The sequence below is a fragment of the Canis lupus genome, chromosome 8, assembly GCF_048164855.1.
Source record: "Canis lupus baileyi chromosome 8, mCanLup2.hap1, whole genome shotgun sequence".
Taxonomy (NCBI): Eukaryota; Metazoa; Chordata; class Mammalia; order Carnivora; family Canidae; genus Canis; species Canis lupus.
In genome coordinates, this window is record NC_132845.1 from 10,895,049 (window position 1) to 10,910,673 (window position 15,625).

The 15,625-nt window shown below is 33.1% G+C and overlaps 1 long non-coding RNA gene across 2 annotated transcripts in view; it reads left to right on the plus strand.

The window, feature by feature from the left end:
• The window catches only part of LOC140637535 (uncharacterized), a 63,663-nt gene that overhangs the window by 11,007 nt on the left and 37,031 nt on the right, over positions 1 to 15,625 (plus strand). For both annotated transcript variants that reach the window (XR_012034629.1, XR_012034630.1), the window contains one exon: positions 4,147 to 4,377. This is a non-coding gene — a long non-coding RNA (uncharacterized lncRNA). The remainder of the gene's footprint in view (positions 1 to 4,146; positions 4,378 to 15,625) is intronic.

Sequence of the window (15,625 nt, forward strand, 5' to 3'; positions counted from 1 at the left end):
GAATAAAGCATTTAACCTCTTGACACCTTGGTTTTCTCGCCTACAAAAAAAAAAAAAAAAAAAAAAAAAAAAAAGAATAGAAAGGATTGTCACAACTCTCCAATTTTTGGTGATAAATATTACAATAAATTCCAGGCAGAGAATAGAGAAAAAAGAGGGCCAAGAATATTGTGTCAAAATAATAGCACATATTCCAATTAAAATATTAGAAAATAAGTCTATTGGAAAATATATCATTTCTTCAAGTGTATGATAAATAAGGGATAGTTATTCATGTTTTCCTCTGCTTTTGAATCCAGGATCAGGATAAATGGTTGCTATAGAAACAAGGGGTTAAAATTTGGTGACCATTCCCCTCCCTCTACTCAATTTCTGAATTGATTCTGTTTGAGTACCCAGAGTTTTTATTTGTCTGCTTGAATATCAAACTGAATTTTCTTTAGGTAAGTAAAACATGTTGTTTGATATTCTATACTCCAACATGCTTACTTAGCCTGCTCTGCTCATTTAAATCACCTATATGATCATGCCATTGTTGAGTATGGGATAGGTGATAAAACTAATGAAATGCTGCCCATTTGGATATTAGCAATGTTTTCATTTTCTTGATAGTATAAGCACCAAAAGAACTTACTAGAAAGTAACTGATACCATTGTTTTTTCTAGAGTATTTCAAATAAGGATAGATTCTAAACTGAAAAGTTGTTTCCAGAGGAAGAAAATATTAAATTAATGCTTTAAAGCTTTTGGCTTAAGATATCTGTAATAAACAATATGATTCATTTTTAAATAAACTATTAAAACCTGCTTCATGGGTAATTAAAAAACTTCTACTGTACTTGAGTGACAACCCAACAAGTGATTATGATGGAGACTAATACATTATTGTAATATTCACTATAAATTAGAGAAGACATGTTTAAACCAAAAATGTTCAGTCCACTGCAATTGTAATGTTGAGAACAAACATGATCTTTGATGTAATAAAATATGAATTTTTACTCCATTTATTCACTTTCATGAACTACTCTTGAAAGTATTTTCCATTATACTATTTCTTTACTTTGAAGTGGTTTGTGACCTACATGAAATAATTATTACCATGGCAAGTATCCAGATTGCTAGATATGGAATCTGAAACCTCATATATGAGAGCAGTCCCTGAACACCTTTATTATTCACATTGGAATCAATGACATATTATTTACCTACTGTAGTTTGTAAAACCATCAGGTTTGTTCTGTTTGGAACAAAGGAACTCATTTTTGTCTTCCTAGTTTCTCCTTTGCAACAACAGAGTTTTTGTTAGGATCATGTCAACATATAATTTACAAATTCGTTATAAAAATGGACAGAGTCCACCAGCTGAAGATTCAGAAGGGGAGGGGGCACCAAATGGAGTGGGATTTACAGGTAGTTTGGAGAAGAGAAAGCCAGAATACTGAAGTGTCAGCAAAGATCACTGATGATTCCTTTAGCTGTGAGAGAATAGGACTCAATGGGGTCTTTGCCCAAACCCTGTGAGTGATATTTACAATGTTCAAGTTGTATTTGAAACTCAAAAAATGAATTACATAGGAAAGCAGCATGAAATGTTTTTGGTTTATGTTATTTCTTTAGATTTATTATAACTCTGAGTTTGAAGCTTATATATAATAAGAAAATTTTCTGTGAGCAATATGATGTTAACACAATTCAAAACACAGTGTGGGAAAAGTAAGCATATGAGTCAGTATGACATGTCCTTGACCAATATATCATGCTTTAAAAAATAATTATTTTCACTTTAACAAAGATAATAGTAAAGAAAGCATTGGCAACTCAGTTACATAATATCTAACTGTATGGATATAATTACAAGTTATCTGTTATATTGAAATGTACTAAGCTATCTATCTTCTGTTATGCTTGGGAAAAACTATTCAAACTAATGAATAGATAATCACATTAAAAATTATCCTAAAAACTATCCTTTGATAATTTTAATGTTAAAAATATAGAAAAATATATTGTAGAAAAATATATTTATATATTTAGAAAAATATATTGGATAAACTACCTTCGACAATTTCACTAAAACAATAACAACAACAACAAAACAAACCAAAAAATTTATCTCATCCCTACAAAATACCTAGCTCTAAAAACATATATTTTTATAATAAGCTTTGGTTTGTTCTTCAGACTTTTAACACATATGTCTTAGGGCATTATTTCCTTTTATTTTTATCTTAGTTAACTATACTTCCCTTGGAGCCTTAATTTTAAATCATTTATAAGCTTATTTTAGCTTACTCAGATTACATTTTTAAAATACTGCATATATGATTTTTTTTTTAATTTCCTAAAAAGTACTAGACTTGGAAGGTAGAATATGTTTCCTTATGGAATACTTGTTATAAATGTATACATATGAATTTTAATCAGTATTTAAAATATCAATACCTGTAAGGCCTAAATGAAATATTAATTTTATTTTTTGTCCCAAAATAGCACTGCTAAAAATAGATACGTGCTTCATTCATTTATTGCACATATTCTTCACTCAACATACATGATTTGAATGAATTTTGAATTTTACCATGTTATAAATATTAGGGGACGATATTGTGAAAGCAATATTTGGATTTTTTAAACTCTATAGATTTAAAAAGTTAAGTCAAAAGCAATTTAAGAGATTATTAAAGCATACATTTTATGATCTCAATTTTTCATGCAAAATCATGACAAAGAGTGTTGTGGGTCATAGAAAAGAGGAAGAGCTGTCATTTAGTCCAGTGGTGTGAGTCCATAGCAGCAGCCTATAGGATCATTAGCAATGGCCTGCCTTCCCTCAGACATTGAGCACAAATGCTATTTATTATTAATGCTCCATACCACATCACATGGCAGACTAATTCTTAAGCACCAAATGGGATTGCTTCAGTCATATTGAGGAATTAATTACAAAACTAGAGGCACAACATAATTACATTGAAGAAAAACATGTGCTGAGATCTTACTATTAACAAATTAAGAGAATGTCGCATTGTTGATAACATGTAGACAGCTCCTCTTAGGTGGGAAATGGAGCTTTACATAAAGCTCCTCCCTTTCCATGATTTTTAACATAATTATTCAGCCATATTCACAAACTGTTCTAGAGTTACTTGCAATAATCTACTGTCTTGTCTTACTTTGTTAGAGAGTCTTGTCCTAATACCTCCGAACTCTCAAGGCTACATTTCCTAAAGGTAGACCACACTAGATAAACTCCACAGGCTGCTTCATTTCCAGGATCTGTCTTGGGCCTTTGCCCTTGAGAATAATAATAAGGATCTCCAATCCAAGATAATAAAATCCCAGTTCATAATGAGAGTCAACTCAGTAGGGTGGCTTTAAGAAGAACAGATGGGCTAATCATTTTTGTCAAAAATTCATCCCTGACTACCTATTAAGACTTATTATCTCAATTTTATATTTAAGCATCTTGTCTCTCAATATTCTCCTTGCTCCTGTCAAACTCTCTACAATTCCTAGAATAGACATTTTTCTTCTCCAAACTTCTGTCACATTATTTTCTCCATCTAACATTTTCTCCTACTTCTATGCCTTCCAAAGTCTAGAAAGCCACATTCATGAAGGATGAATTAATTTCTATCTTCTTTGCCAAACCTTTCTTATCTTTAAATGGGTCTTTGGCTCTAAGCAACACTGGGCTTGTTATTAGCCCTACTTTTGACTCTAAAATGCAGATCTCATTGTATCATTCCTTTGACATATTTTTGAATTAACTTGCTTTTGTCTATTTTTTGCAGTCTTAGTCTGTGCTATAACTCTAATTTGTGACAATGAGATGAGTGCCAGGAATAATTTTTTTAAAAATCGAGGATATCAGATAGAAAGTATGATGGGGAGAATTAGCATAAATAATACAAGAAATGACTGAGTGGTTATTTTACCTAGGGTTGTCATGCTTACCCCTGCAGTGATAGCCATTCAAGTGTCCTCCAATGACCACCACCTCCTGGTGTTCATACTCTTCTTATATTAATATCCTTGCTGAAATGTGGACTAGATTTATTGACTCGCTTCCAGTAAAGAATACAGCAAAAATGATGCGATATCATTCTGAGATTAGGTTACAAAGATGATGGTTCTGTCTAGGACTCACTCTCTGGAGAGCACATATAGCAAGGAAGTAATATCTCTGGCCAACAATCCATGAGAACCTAACACCTGACAAGAGCCACATGAGTGAGCTTGTGAGAGTATCCTGCTCCAGTTAAACACTGAGATGACTGAAGTCCTGGCTGACAGTGGGATTGGAGCCATGAGAGACACCAAGACATTCACCCCGTTAGCTGTATCTGGATTCCTGACCTATGGAAACTAGAGGTAATTACTATTTCTTATATTCTAAGATGCTAAGTAACATGTTTGTTATTGTTTATAGTAAAGTGGAAGATAAGAGGGATAAATAGAAGGAAGGACTGGTAAACAAAAAATGTCAGGACTTGATGGTTTGAGAATTCTTAGCCTTTCCACACAGTAAGTAATAATAAAAATCAATAAATGCCTTTGAAAAGAACAAATACAAGTTCTGCCTGAAAAACATTATGTAGAGAAGAAGCTGACGGTGTGACTGTGAAACTTGTTGTTGTCAAGAATGGTGAAAAATCAAAGGTTTTGCCACAGCATACTAGTCAGTTACAAAAAAATTAAAGATGTGCCTCACAGATTCAGTTAATCAATAGGTCCTTTAAGAAACCAAAGAATGTTGTCTAGCAGCCATCTCTTGGAGGACCCCAAGGTAGGGAACAAGTGTCAGAAGAGTTTTACAGATGTGGCTTCAGAGTAAACTCCACTGAGATTTATAGGGCCCCACAGGTTTTGAAAGAATTAAATTGGCAGACAAAGTGCCGAAAGAAAAACAAAAAAACTTATAACCAAGAATATCCTACCCAGCAAGGCTATTATTCAGAATAGAAGACAAGATAAAGAGTTTCCAAGACAAACAAAAGTTAAAGGAGTTCATCATCACTAAACCAGCTCTACAAGAAATGGTAAAGGGGACTCTTTGAGTGGAAAGAAAAGATCATAAGCAGAAATAATAAAAGAAGCATAAAGGAAGTATATCTATAAAAATCAGTCATGAGATTCACAAAATACAAGGGTGTATAGCATGACACCATATACTTAAAACATGGTAGGGAGATAAGTGAAAAGTTAGTGCTTTTAGAATGGTTTCAAACTTAAGTGAACATCAACTTAATATAGACTGGTATATGCAGAAGATGTTATTTATAAGCCTAATGGTAACCACAAATCAAAAGCTGGTTATAGACATGCAAAAATAAAGAGAAATGAATCCAAGTATATCACTAGAGAAAGCCAGGAAAAAAAATTAAAAAAAAAAAAAAAGAAAGCCAGGAAACTGTGAAAAAAAAAGAGATCAAGAGAAGAAACAGAGAAGAACTACAAAACAACCATAAAACAATAACAAAATGGCAATAAGTACATACCTGTCAATAATTATTAAGAATTTAAATGAACTAAACACTCCAATCAAAAGACAGAGGGTTGCAGAATGGATGAAAAAGCAAGACCCATCTACATGCTGCCTATAAGAGACTCATTCATTTCAGACCTAAAGACATATACAGATGAAAAGTAAAAGGTGTAAAAGCACATACTATGTAAGTGGAAGTGAAAAGAAAGCTGAAGTAGCAATACTTAATTAGAGAAAACAGCCTAAAACAAAGACTATAGCAAGAACAAAGAATGACACTACATAATCATAAAGGGAAGAATTTACAATTGTAAATATTTATCCATCCAACATGGGAAGCACCCAAATACGTAAAGCAACTAATAACAAACATAAGCAAAATAATCAATAGTACTATGATAATAGTAAAGGACTTTAACACTACACTTACATCAATGGATAAATAATCCAAATCAAGATTCACCAACAGAACAGTGGCTTTGAATGACACATTGAATTAGTTAGATCTAAAAGATATATTTAGAACATTCCATCCTAAAACAGCAAAATACACATTCCTTTCAAGTATACATTGAACATTCTCCAGAAAAGATCATGTTAGTCCAGAAAACAAGTCTCTACAAACTCGAGTAGATTAAAGTCCTAGCATACATTTTTTTTTCCCCAAACATGACACTATGAAACTAGAAATCCACCACAAGAGAAAAACTGGAAAGAACACAATACATAGAAGTTAAATAACATGTCAGTAAACAATGAATAGGTCAACCAAGAAATCAAAGAAGAAGAAAAAAAAAATACATGGAGACAGAAGAAAATGAAAATGCAACAGTTCAAACCTTTTGGGTTACAGCAAAAGCCATACTAATCAGGAATTTTATAGCAATACATACCTACCTTAAGAAGCAAGAAGTATCTCAAACAAACAACCTAAACTTATACCTAAAGGAACTAGAAAAAGAACAAACAAAACCCAAAAACCAGCATACAGAAGGAAACAATAAAGATCAGAGCAGAAACAATCAAATCGAAACTAAAAAAATAATAGAACAAATCGATGAAACCAGGAGATGGTTCTTTGAAAAGATCAACAAAATTGATACATCTTTATCCAAAAAAATAAGAAAGGGAGAGGACTCAAATAAACAAACTCAGAAATGAAAGAGGAAAAATAATGACTGACACCACAGAAATACAAGGGATTAAGACAATATTATGAAAAGTTATATGCCAAAAAATAGAAAACCTAGAAGGAATGGATAAATTTCAGAAATATAATGCCCAAAACTGAATCAGGAAGAAATAGAAAATTTGAACAGACTGATTACCAGCAATGAAACTGAATCAGTAATCAAAAGATTCTTAACAAACAAAAGTCCAGGACCAGACAGCTTCACAGCTGAATTCTATCAAACAGTTAAGAGTAATACTTATACTTTTCAAACTATTGCAAAAATAGAAGGAAAATGAAAGCTTCCAAATTTATTATATGAGGTCAGCATTACCCTGATACCAAAACCAGGTAACAACACTACAAAATAAGAAAACTACAAGCCAATATCTCTGATAACCATAGACACAAAAATCCTCAATAAAATATTAACACTGAATCCAATAATACATTTAAAATCATTCACTATAATACATTTAAAAATAATTCACAATCACATTTAAAAAATACAATATTCACAAATCAATCAGTATGATACACCACATCAACAAGAGAAAGGATAAAAACCATATGATCCTTTCAACAGATGCAGAAAAAGCATTTGACAAAAGTACAACATCCATTTATGATAAAATCCCTCAACAAATTAGGTTTAGAGGTAACAGACCTCTACCTAATAAAGGCCATGTATGAAAGATTTACAGCTAACAGCATACTCAATGGTAAAACTGACAGCTTTTTCCTATGATCAGGAATAAGACAAGAATGCCCACTCTTACCACTTGTATTCATCATAGTACTAGAAGTTCCAGCCACAACAATCAGATAAGAAATGAAAGGCATCCAAATTAGTAAGGAAGAAGTAAAACTTTCACTATTTGCAGATGATATTATATATAATATTTCTATATTATATATAGAAATATTATATCTAGAAACCCCTAGAGACCACCAAAAAACTACTAGAACTGATAAATGAATTCAGTAAGGTGACAGAACACAGAATCAGTATACAGAAATACATTCCATTCCTATACATTAATAATGATGTGGGAGACAGAGAAATTAAGAAAACTGTCTCATTTACAATTGCACCCAAAATAATAAAATACCTAGGAATAAACTTAACCAAGGAGCTGAAAGACATGTACTCTGAAAAGTATAAAACATTAATGAAAGAAACTCAAGTTGACCCAGATGAAAAGATATTCCGTGCTCATGGACTAGAAGAATAGATATTGTTAAAATGTTCACAGTATGCAAAGCAGCAATCTACAGATTTAATGCAATCCCTATGAAAACACCAACGTTTATACAGTACTCAAACAAATAACCCTAACATCTGTATGGAACCACAAAAGACCCTAAATATCCGAAGCAATACTGGAAAAGAAAAAAAGAAAAAAAAAAACAAAACTGGAGGTATCACAATTCCAGATTTCAAGATATACTACAAAGCTGTAGTAAACAAAACAGTTTAGTAGTGGTACAAAAATAGACACATACATCAATAGAACAGAATGGAAAGCCCAGAAATAAACTCACAGTTATATGGTCAATTAATCTTAGGCAAAAAAAAAAGGGGGGGGGGTCAAGGATATGCAATGAGAAAAAAGTCTCTTCAACAAATGGTACTGGGAAAATTATAGCTACATTCTAAAGAATAAAAGTGAACCATTTTCTTATACCCTACACAAAAATGAACTCAAAATGAATTGAAGAACTAAATACGAGACCTGAAATCACAAAAATCCTGGAAGATAACAGAGATAGTAATTTCTCTAATATCAATGGTGGCAACATTTTTCTAGATATGTCTCCTGAGGCAATGGAAACAAAAGCAAATATTAACTATTGGGACTACATCAAAATAAAATCTTCTGCACAGACAAGGAAATCAACAAAACCAAAAGGCAACCTAATGAAGGAGAGAAGATATTTGCATACGACATATCTGACAAAGGGTTAGTGTTGAAAATATATAAAGAACTTATGCAACTCAACACAACAGAACCCAAATAATCCAATTAAAAATGGGCAGAATACATGGACATGTCTCCAAAGAAGACATACAGACGGCCAACAGACACATGAAAAGGTGCTCAACATCACTCATCATCAGGGAAATGCACATCAAAACCACAATGAGATATCACCTTACACTTGTCGGAAGAGCTGAAATATGGGCAGCCCAGGTGGCTCAGTGGTTTAGCGCCGCCTTCAGCCCAGGGCCTGATCCTGGAGACCAGGGATCAAGTCCCACCTCAGGTTCCCTGCATGGGGCCTGCTTCTCCCTCTGCCTGTGTCTCTGCCTCTCTCTGTGTCTCTCATGAATAAATAAATAAAAATCTTAAAAAAAAAAGAAGAGCTAAAATAAAAAATACAAGAAAGAAGTGTTGGCAAGGATGTGGAGAAAATAGAACATTCGTGCACTATTGGCAGGAATGCAAACTAGTGCAGTCACTGTGAAAAACAGTATGGAGGTTTTCAAAAATTAACAATAGAATTACCATATGATCCAATAATTGTGCTACTATGTTTTTACTCAAAGAATATGAAAACACTAATTTAAAAAAAAACATAAAAAAAACATACGCACCTATAGGTTTATGGCATCATTATTTACAATAGTCAAGTTATGATGCCGACCAAGTGTCCATCAATAGATGATGGTTAAAAAAGATATGGTATGTATATACCTGAGGTATTAGCCATAAAAAAGAATGAACTCTTGCCATTTGCAATAACATGGATGGATCTACAGGGTATTATGCTAAGTGAAATAAGTCAGTCAGAGAAAGATGGATACAGTATGATTTCACTTATATGTAGAATTTAAGAAACACATGAAGAAAGAAAAAAAAAAAAGAGACGAACCACAAAACAGACTCAGCTATAGAGAACAAAGTGATGGTTACCAAAGGGGAGATGGGTGGAGACGATGGGTAAAATAGGTGAAGGGGATTAAAAGTACACATCTTAGAATGAGTACTGAGCAATGCGTAGAATTATTGAATCACATTATTGTAAACTTGAAACTATAAAAGATTGTATGTTAATTATACTGGAATTGTTTTTTTTTAAAAAATGAACCCCTCACTCCCCTCAAAAAAGAATTAAGTCAGCAGAAATACTCCTAGTGTGGAGTGAAGGAGACCAAGATAAGATAAAATGTAAAGAGGATCCCCTCAATTCTACTGGCAGGAGATCGGCTAAGAAAGCTATTACACTGCAAAGATGAATATCTTTAAAGATGTCATCTTGAGCTGGAAGACAGGGCTCTCCCTCTCTTGATGGCTCATTCTGAGGGAAATCAGCTTCCATGTTTTAAGGAGCCCTGTGAACGAGCCCATGTAATGAAAAACTAATGTCTCTTGCCACTATTTAGTGAGTAGTACCCAAGTTCTGACAACAGCCACTCGTGAGCTTGGAAGTGAATCCTCCCCTAGTCGAGCTTTGAATTGAACTGGAGCCTTGGCTGATCCTTTCTGAGAGAGAGACCCCGAGCCAGAGGCACTTAAGTCACTCTAAGCCATTTCTGACCCACAGAAAATGTGATGTAATGCACATTTGTTGTTTTATGTGACTAAACTATTGTATGATTTGTGACACAGAAACATTTAAACAATACGGTTTACCTAAGGAGAAAATGTTTAAGGAGAGCTATACATTATGTGAAGGAGACGTAGAAGCACACAAAAGAGCATTCTAGATAAAGCATACAACTAATATAAAGACCCTAGAAGAATTACAAATACATTGGAATCAGAGCCAGAAAGCAGGTTGATATGGTTCATACACTGAGAGAAAATAAAAGTGGTATGAAGTGAGCTTGAATAGATAGGAAGAAGTCAACTTACTTAAAGCTATAAAGATCATGGCTATGAGTTTGGATTTATTCCAAATTTGGTGGAAAGCCGGTTGATGGATATTTTAGCAGAGAAAGAATTTAGCTTGAAAAATTTACTCATGCTGTTTTCAGAGGCTGTATTAGATGAAGGAGGGGAGCAAGGAAGAGGGGAACAGTGGACGCAGATATCTTTTAGAAAGCTTTGGCATTATTCCTGGAGGGAATGATGGAAACTTAGAGCGGAGTGTTTGCAAAGATATGAAAAGATATGAAGTCGATTTTAGAGGTCACACAAGAGGACTTCCTGATAAAATGAATGAAAGGAGTAAGTATACAAGATAATTCACTAGAGCTGGTAGATGGAAGACTCGTTTTACCTTATATACTGAACTAAATTGCAAGCACTTTACTTCTACCGTCCTCATATGACATGTCTTTCAGAGCCACACAATTCCTAATACAGAGGGTTTTGCTGAATATACCACACTTACACGCGGATTAAATAAATCCCATTAATTCTGATGGGCATGCATTCTTGCCAGTACCTTTCATGAGCACCTAGAAGTTGGTATTTCTGCCAAAAATGAAGAGTACTAGTTAAAAACAGAACAATTATTGAACACGGTCTGTAACAAAAGGAACTTAAAAATGTATAGGGCTATATAACAACAGTGAAGGCAGCTAAAGGAAAAACGGATTATACGTACCTCGGTTGGCTCCTTTAGTGAGAGTTTGGTTATGACCATACCTGTTAACATTCCTTTCCTTGGTCTCCCCAGTAGGATGTATTACCTGTGTATTCTGATTGGTTCTATATCGTTAGGACTGCAGTTTCACAAAAGTGCCAGGTGTTATACATGAACCTGGATAAAATTAAATTAATAAGGTCCCCCAAAGAGCTATTGATTTTGTCTTAACAATCTCCCTACAGGGTGATTTCTTCCCTTGTGCTTCTTTTCACTATTTTCCATCAAACGCGGGATCTGTATTTTCTATCCTTTAGAAATCTCCACTTAAATCCACATGTGACATTTGCCCCTAACACTAATTAACATGAGGATTTCAACATGGACTAAAGGAGAGGAAAACATTTGCTACTGTGCTGTTAGAGCACTTAATCATAAGCTTTCAAAGACTCCAGGAGAATTTACATACGCCACCATTTGGTGGTGTGAGTTTGAGTACTTTCAGATGTCTCCATTTCATTTGGTGTCATTTCTTCACAGTAATCATCACTCAGCTGCTTCCCATCAAACGTAGATTGCAGGTTAGACAAATGATTCAGCCTAATTCCTCTCCTTGCATTTTGTAATTTTGAAAAAATTCAGGGGTAAACTTCTGGTTTTCTTTCTTTTATTTAAAATAGTTTTCCATGATTCTAATGTTTGTTCCTTAAACACTGTTATTGAGACATATATATCTTTGTCAACACAACACCACATTATGATATTAAGCCACCTTAGAAAAGTAATCAATTTATTAACCAGAGAAGACTTTGTCTTCCTATTGCAACTTAATTATAAACTTTACATATCTCAATTAGGCCTTTAAACGTACAATATGTGTCCACAGAGGAATTCCTTTGATTTTTTTTCTCCAAACTGGCATTTAGTGTAGTTTTCAGCATTTTATTAACTAACTGCATGAGCTCTTGCTAAAAATCTGGAACTGAATTTTTTGTTAATTTTTTCTATAAGCACAATAGTTTTAAACTTTCAAGTACTGAAAAATTAGTGCTGTTATCAATGGCAATAAAATTATTGAGAGCATTAAATGTAAAGTTCAAATTAGCATTATGATTATATATCTCAGTAGGGTTTGCCAGAAGGTAAAGTTGGGATATTTATAATAATTTTTAAACACTGCAACCTCGTATCAATGTAGCATTCACTTAAGAATTTAGAATTAGGTAAGCTTTTGGATCCATTCAAAGGGAATCTAATTATTGCAGCCATTCTTTTCTAATTCATTAATGTATTCATTCAATAGACATTTTGGAACATCCATGATATTTAAATCATTTTTGCAATAAAATGAGAGATATAAATATGCATGAGCTTTTAAAAAGCTTATAATTTATGAATAAAGGTAATACATAAAAATATAAGAAGACAGGTAAAATATAAGAAGACAGGTAAAAAAATTTCAAAGGAAATGTGAAATTGTGATGAACTATAAAAGATAGGGAGAAGTTGTTCTGGTGTAGTATTTAGGGACTGAATTATAAGTCCAAAGAGCTGGATTCAGATCTGACATTTCTCTTGTATTGTATATCTTGCTTTTTCTGAGTCTCCATTAGTTCTCTCCAAAATTAATTTTAAAACACATATTATCAATAAATAGTGCTATTAGTAGCTAGATACTTTACCTACAATACATTTAATTCATCTAATAACCCTCTGAAAAATACATTACTACCCACATTTTATACATGAAGAAGCAGTAGCTCATAAATATGATATATCATAAATATGCTAAATTTATATATTAAATATGCTTTAAAACTACTATGAATAGGTGAATGTGGTCAACTAATGTTTGATAAAGCAGGAAAGAATATCCAAAGGGGACAAAAAAAGACAATCTCTTCAACAAATAGTGTTGAGAAAGTGGACAGCAACATGCAAAAGAACTAAACTGGAACACTTTCCTACACAAACACAAAAATAAATTCAAAATGGATCAAAGACCCAAATACAAGACAGGAAGTTTTCATAATCTTGGAGGGAAACACAGGCAACAACCTCTTTGACAATGGTGTAGCAACTTCTAACTAGATACATCTCCTGAGGCAAGGAAAACAAAAGCAAAAATGAACTTGATGGGAGTACATTAAGATAAAGTTTCTGCACAGCAAAGGAAACAATCAACAAAACTAAAAGGCAACCTTTGGAATGGGAGAAGATGCTTGCAAATGACATGTCTGATAAAGGGTTAGTATCCAAAATCTATAAAGAACTCTTCAAACTCAACATCAAAAGACCCCAAATAATTAAATTAAGAAATGGGCAGAAGACATGAGTAGATATTTTTCCAAAGAAGACAAATAGAGGTCTACCAGGAAAAAAATTATCAACGTCACTCATCATCAGAGAAATACAAATCAAAACTGCAATGAGATATTACCTCACACCTGTAAGAATGGCTAAAATTAACAATACAGGGAGCAACCAGTGTTGGCAGGGATGCATAGAAAGCGGAACCATCTTACACAGTTGGTGGGAATGCAAACTGGTGCAGCCACTCTGGAACATAGTATGGAGGTTCCTCAAAATGTTAAAAAATAGGGGTGCCTGGGTGGCTCAGTGGCTGAGCATCTGCCTTTGATTCAGGACATGATCTTGGGGTCTGGGATGGAGTCCCATATCAGGCTCCTGCATGAAGCCTACTCCTCCCTCTGCCTATGTCTCTGCCTCTGTGTGTGTGTGTGTGTGTGTGTGTATCTCATGAACTAATAAATATTTTTTAAAAATGTTAAAAATAGAACTACTCTTTGATTCAACAACTGGGCTACTAGATATTTATCAAAAGGATACAAAAACACTGATTTGAAGCGACTCATGTACCCCAATGTTTTTAGCAGCATTATCAATAATAGCCAAATGATGGAAAGTGTCCAAATCCCCATGGACTGATGAATGGATAAAGAAGATGTCCTGGAATGGAATATTACTCAGCCATCAAAAAAGTGAAATCTTGTCATTTCTAATGACATGGATGGAGCTAGAATGTATTATGCCAAATGAAACAAGTCAGTCAGAGAAAGACAAATACCATATTATTTCACTGATATGTGGAATTTAAGAAATGAAAAAGAAAAATATGAGCATGGGGGGGATAAAAGAGGCAAACCATAAAACAGACTATTAACTATAGAGAACAAACTGAGAGTTGCTGGAGGGTGGGGTGGGGAGGTGAGAGGTTTAACAGGTGATGGATATTAAGGAGGGCACTTGCTGTGATGAGCTATGGTCGTTATATGTAAGTGATGAATCACTAAATTCTATACTGGAAACTAACATTATGCCATATGTTAACTGATATTAGAATACAAACTTAAAAAAAAGAAAATGACTACGAATAAGTGAATAAAGTGGGGTTAGAAATCAAATCTGTATAATGTTAAACCCATACACGTTCATTTCCCTGTACTACATAACACACATTAAAGTTGTTCACTGCTACTCTTGTGACTCTTTGTCATAATTCCTCCCCTACTCTGCTTCACTGAATTTTCCACTGTTAAATTGATCATTTAAAATTTGAGTTGGTTGAGTTGTTAATTAGATTATTGAACATCCTCACTGTTCAGACTCATACAAATTTTTAAAGTAGCACCTCACATAGATTTTGGTTTTCTTCTGAATGCATTATTTATGTATATATAATATCTACTAGGTATATATGTGTGCTTATATATATATATATACATATCTTCAAATAAAATAGTATAGAACATTGTAAAAAATAAATTACCATCTATATCCTAAGTTTTACATTAAAAAACAGTTCAAGATTTTCTTTTCTATCTAAAAACCCAAAAATGTTCCCAAACTATATTGTTCTTTTTCTTCTAAAGTTGATGATGGGCATATTAATATTTCCTTTCATATAATGTAATGATTATACATTAAATCATCCTGAAGATAGTCATGTCTACCCTCATTTACGGTTCCCAAAGTTAGTTAACTGACATACACTTTTGTTGTTAGATCATATTTTTATTTTTAATTTTTTAAACTGAATTCTTCACTACCAATCTATGTCTTTTTAAACTCTGAAACATGTCATTAAAGCCAGACTCTTAATTCTAATATTTCTAGTTGAAAATATATAAGGATTATACTTCATCTTACATTTTATAAACCCCAGCTTATATTGACATATATTGAGTTTTAAGTCACAAAGACCTCTTTCATTTCATTTCATTTCATTTCATTTCATTTCATTTCATTTATTTTATTTTTATTTTTCATTTTTGTGCAGAATGATATAGCCATTAAATTCCTCATTGTTCATTTTAAGAAGTCTTTTTTATAAGTGAGAAAGAAACAGTGAATTTTGAATGTGCTATAATGTATCATTATGTATCTCAATGTATCATTTTCATTTC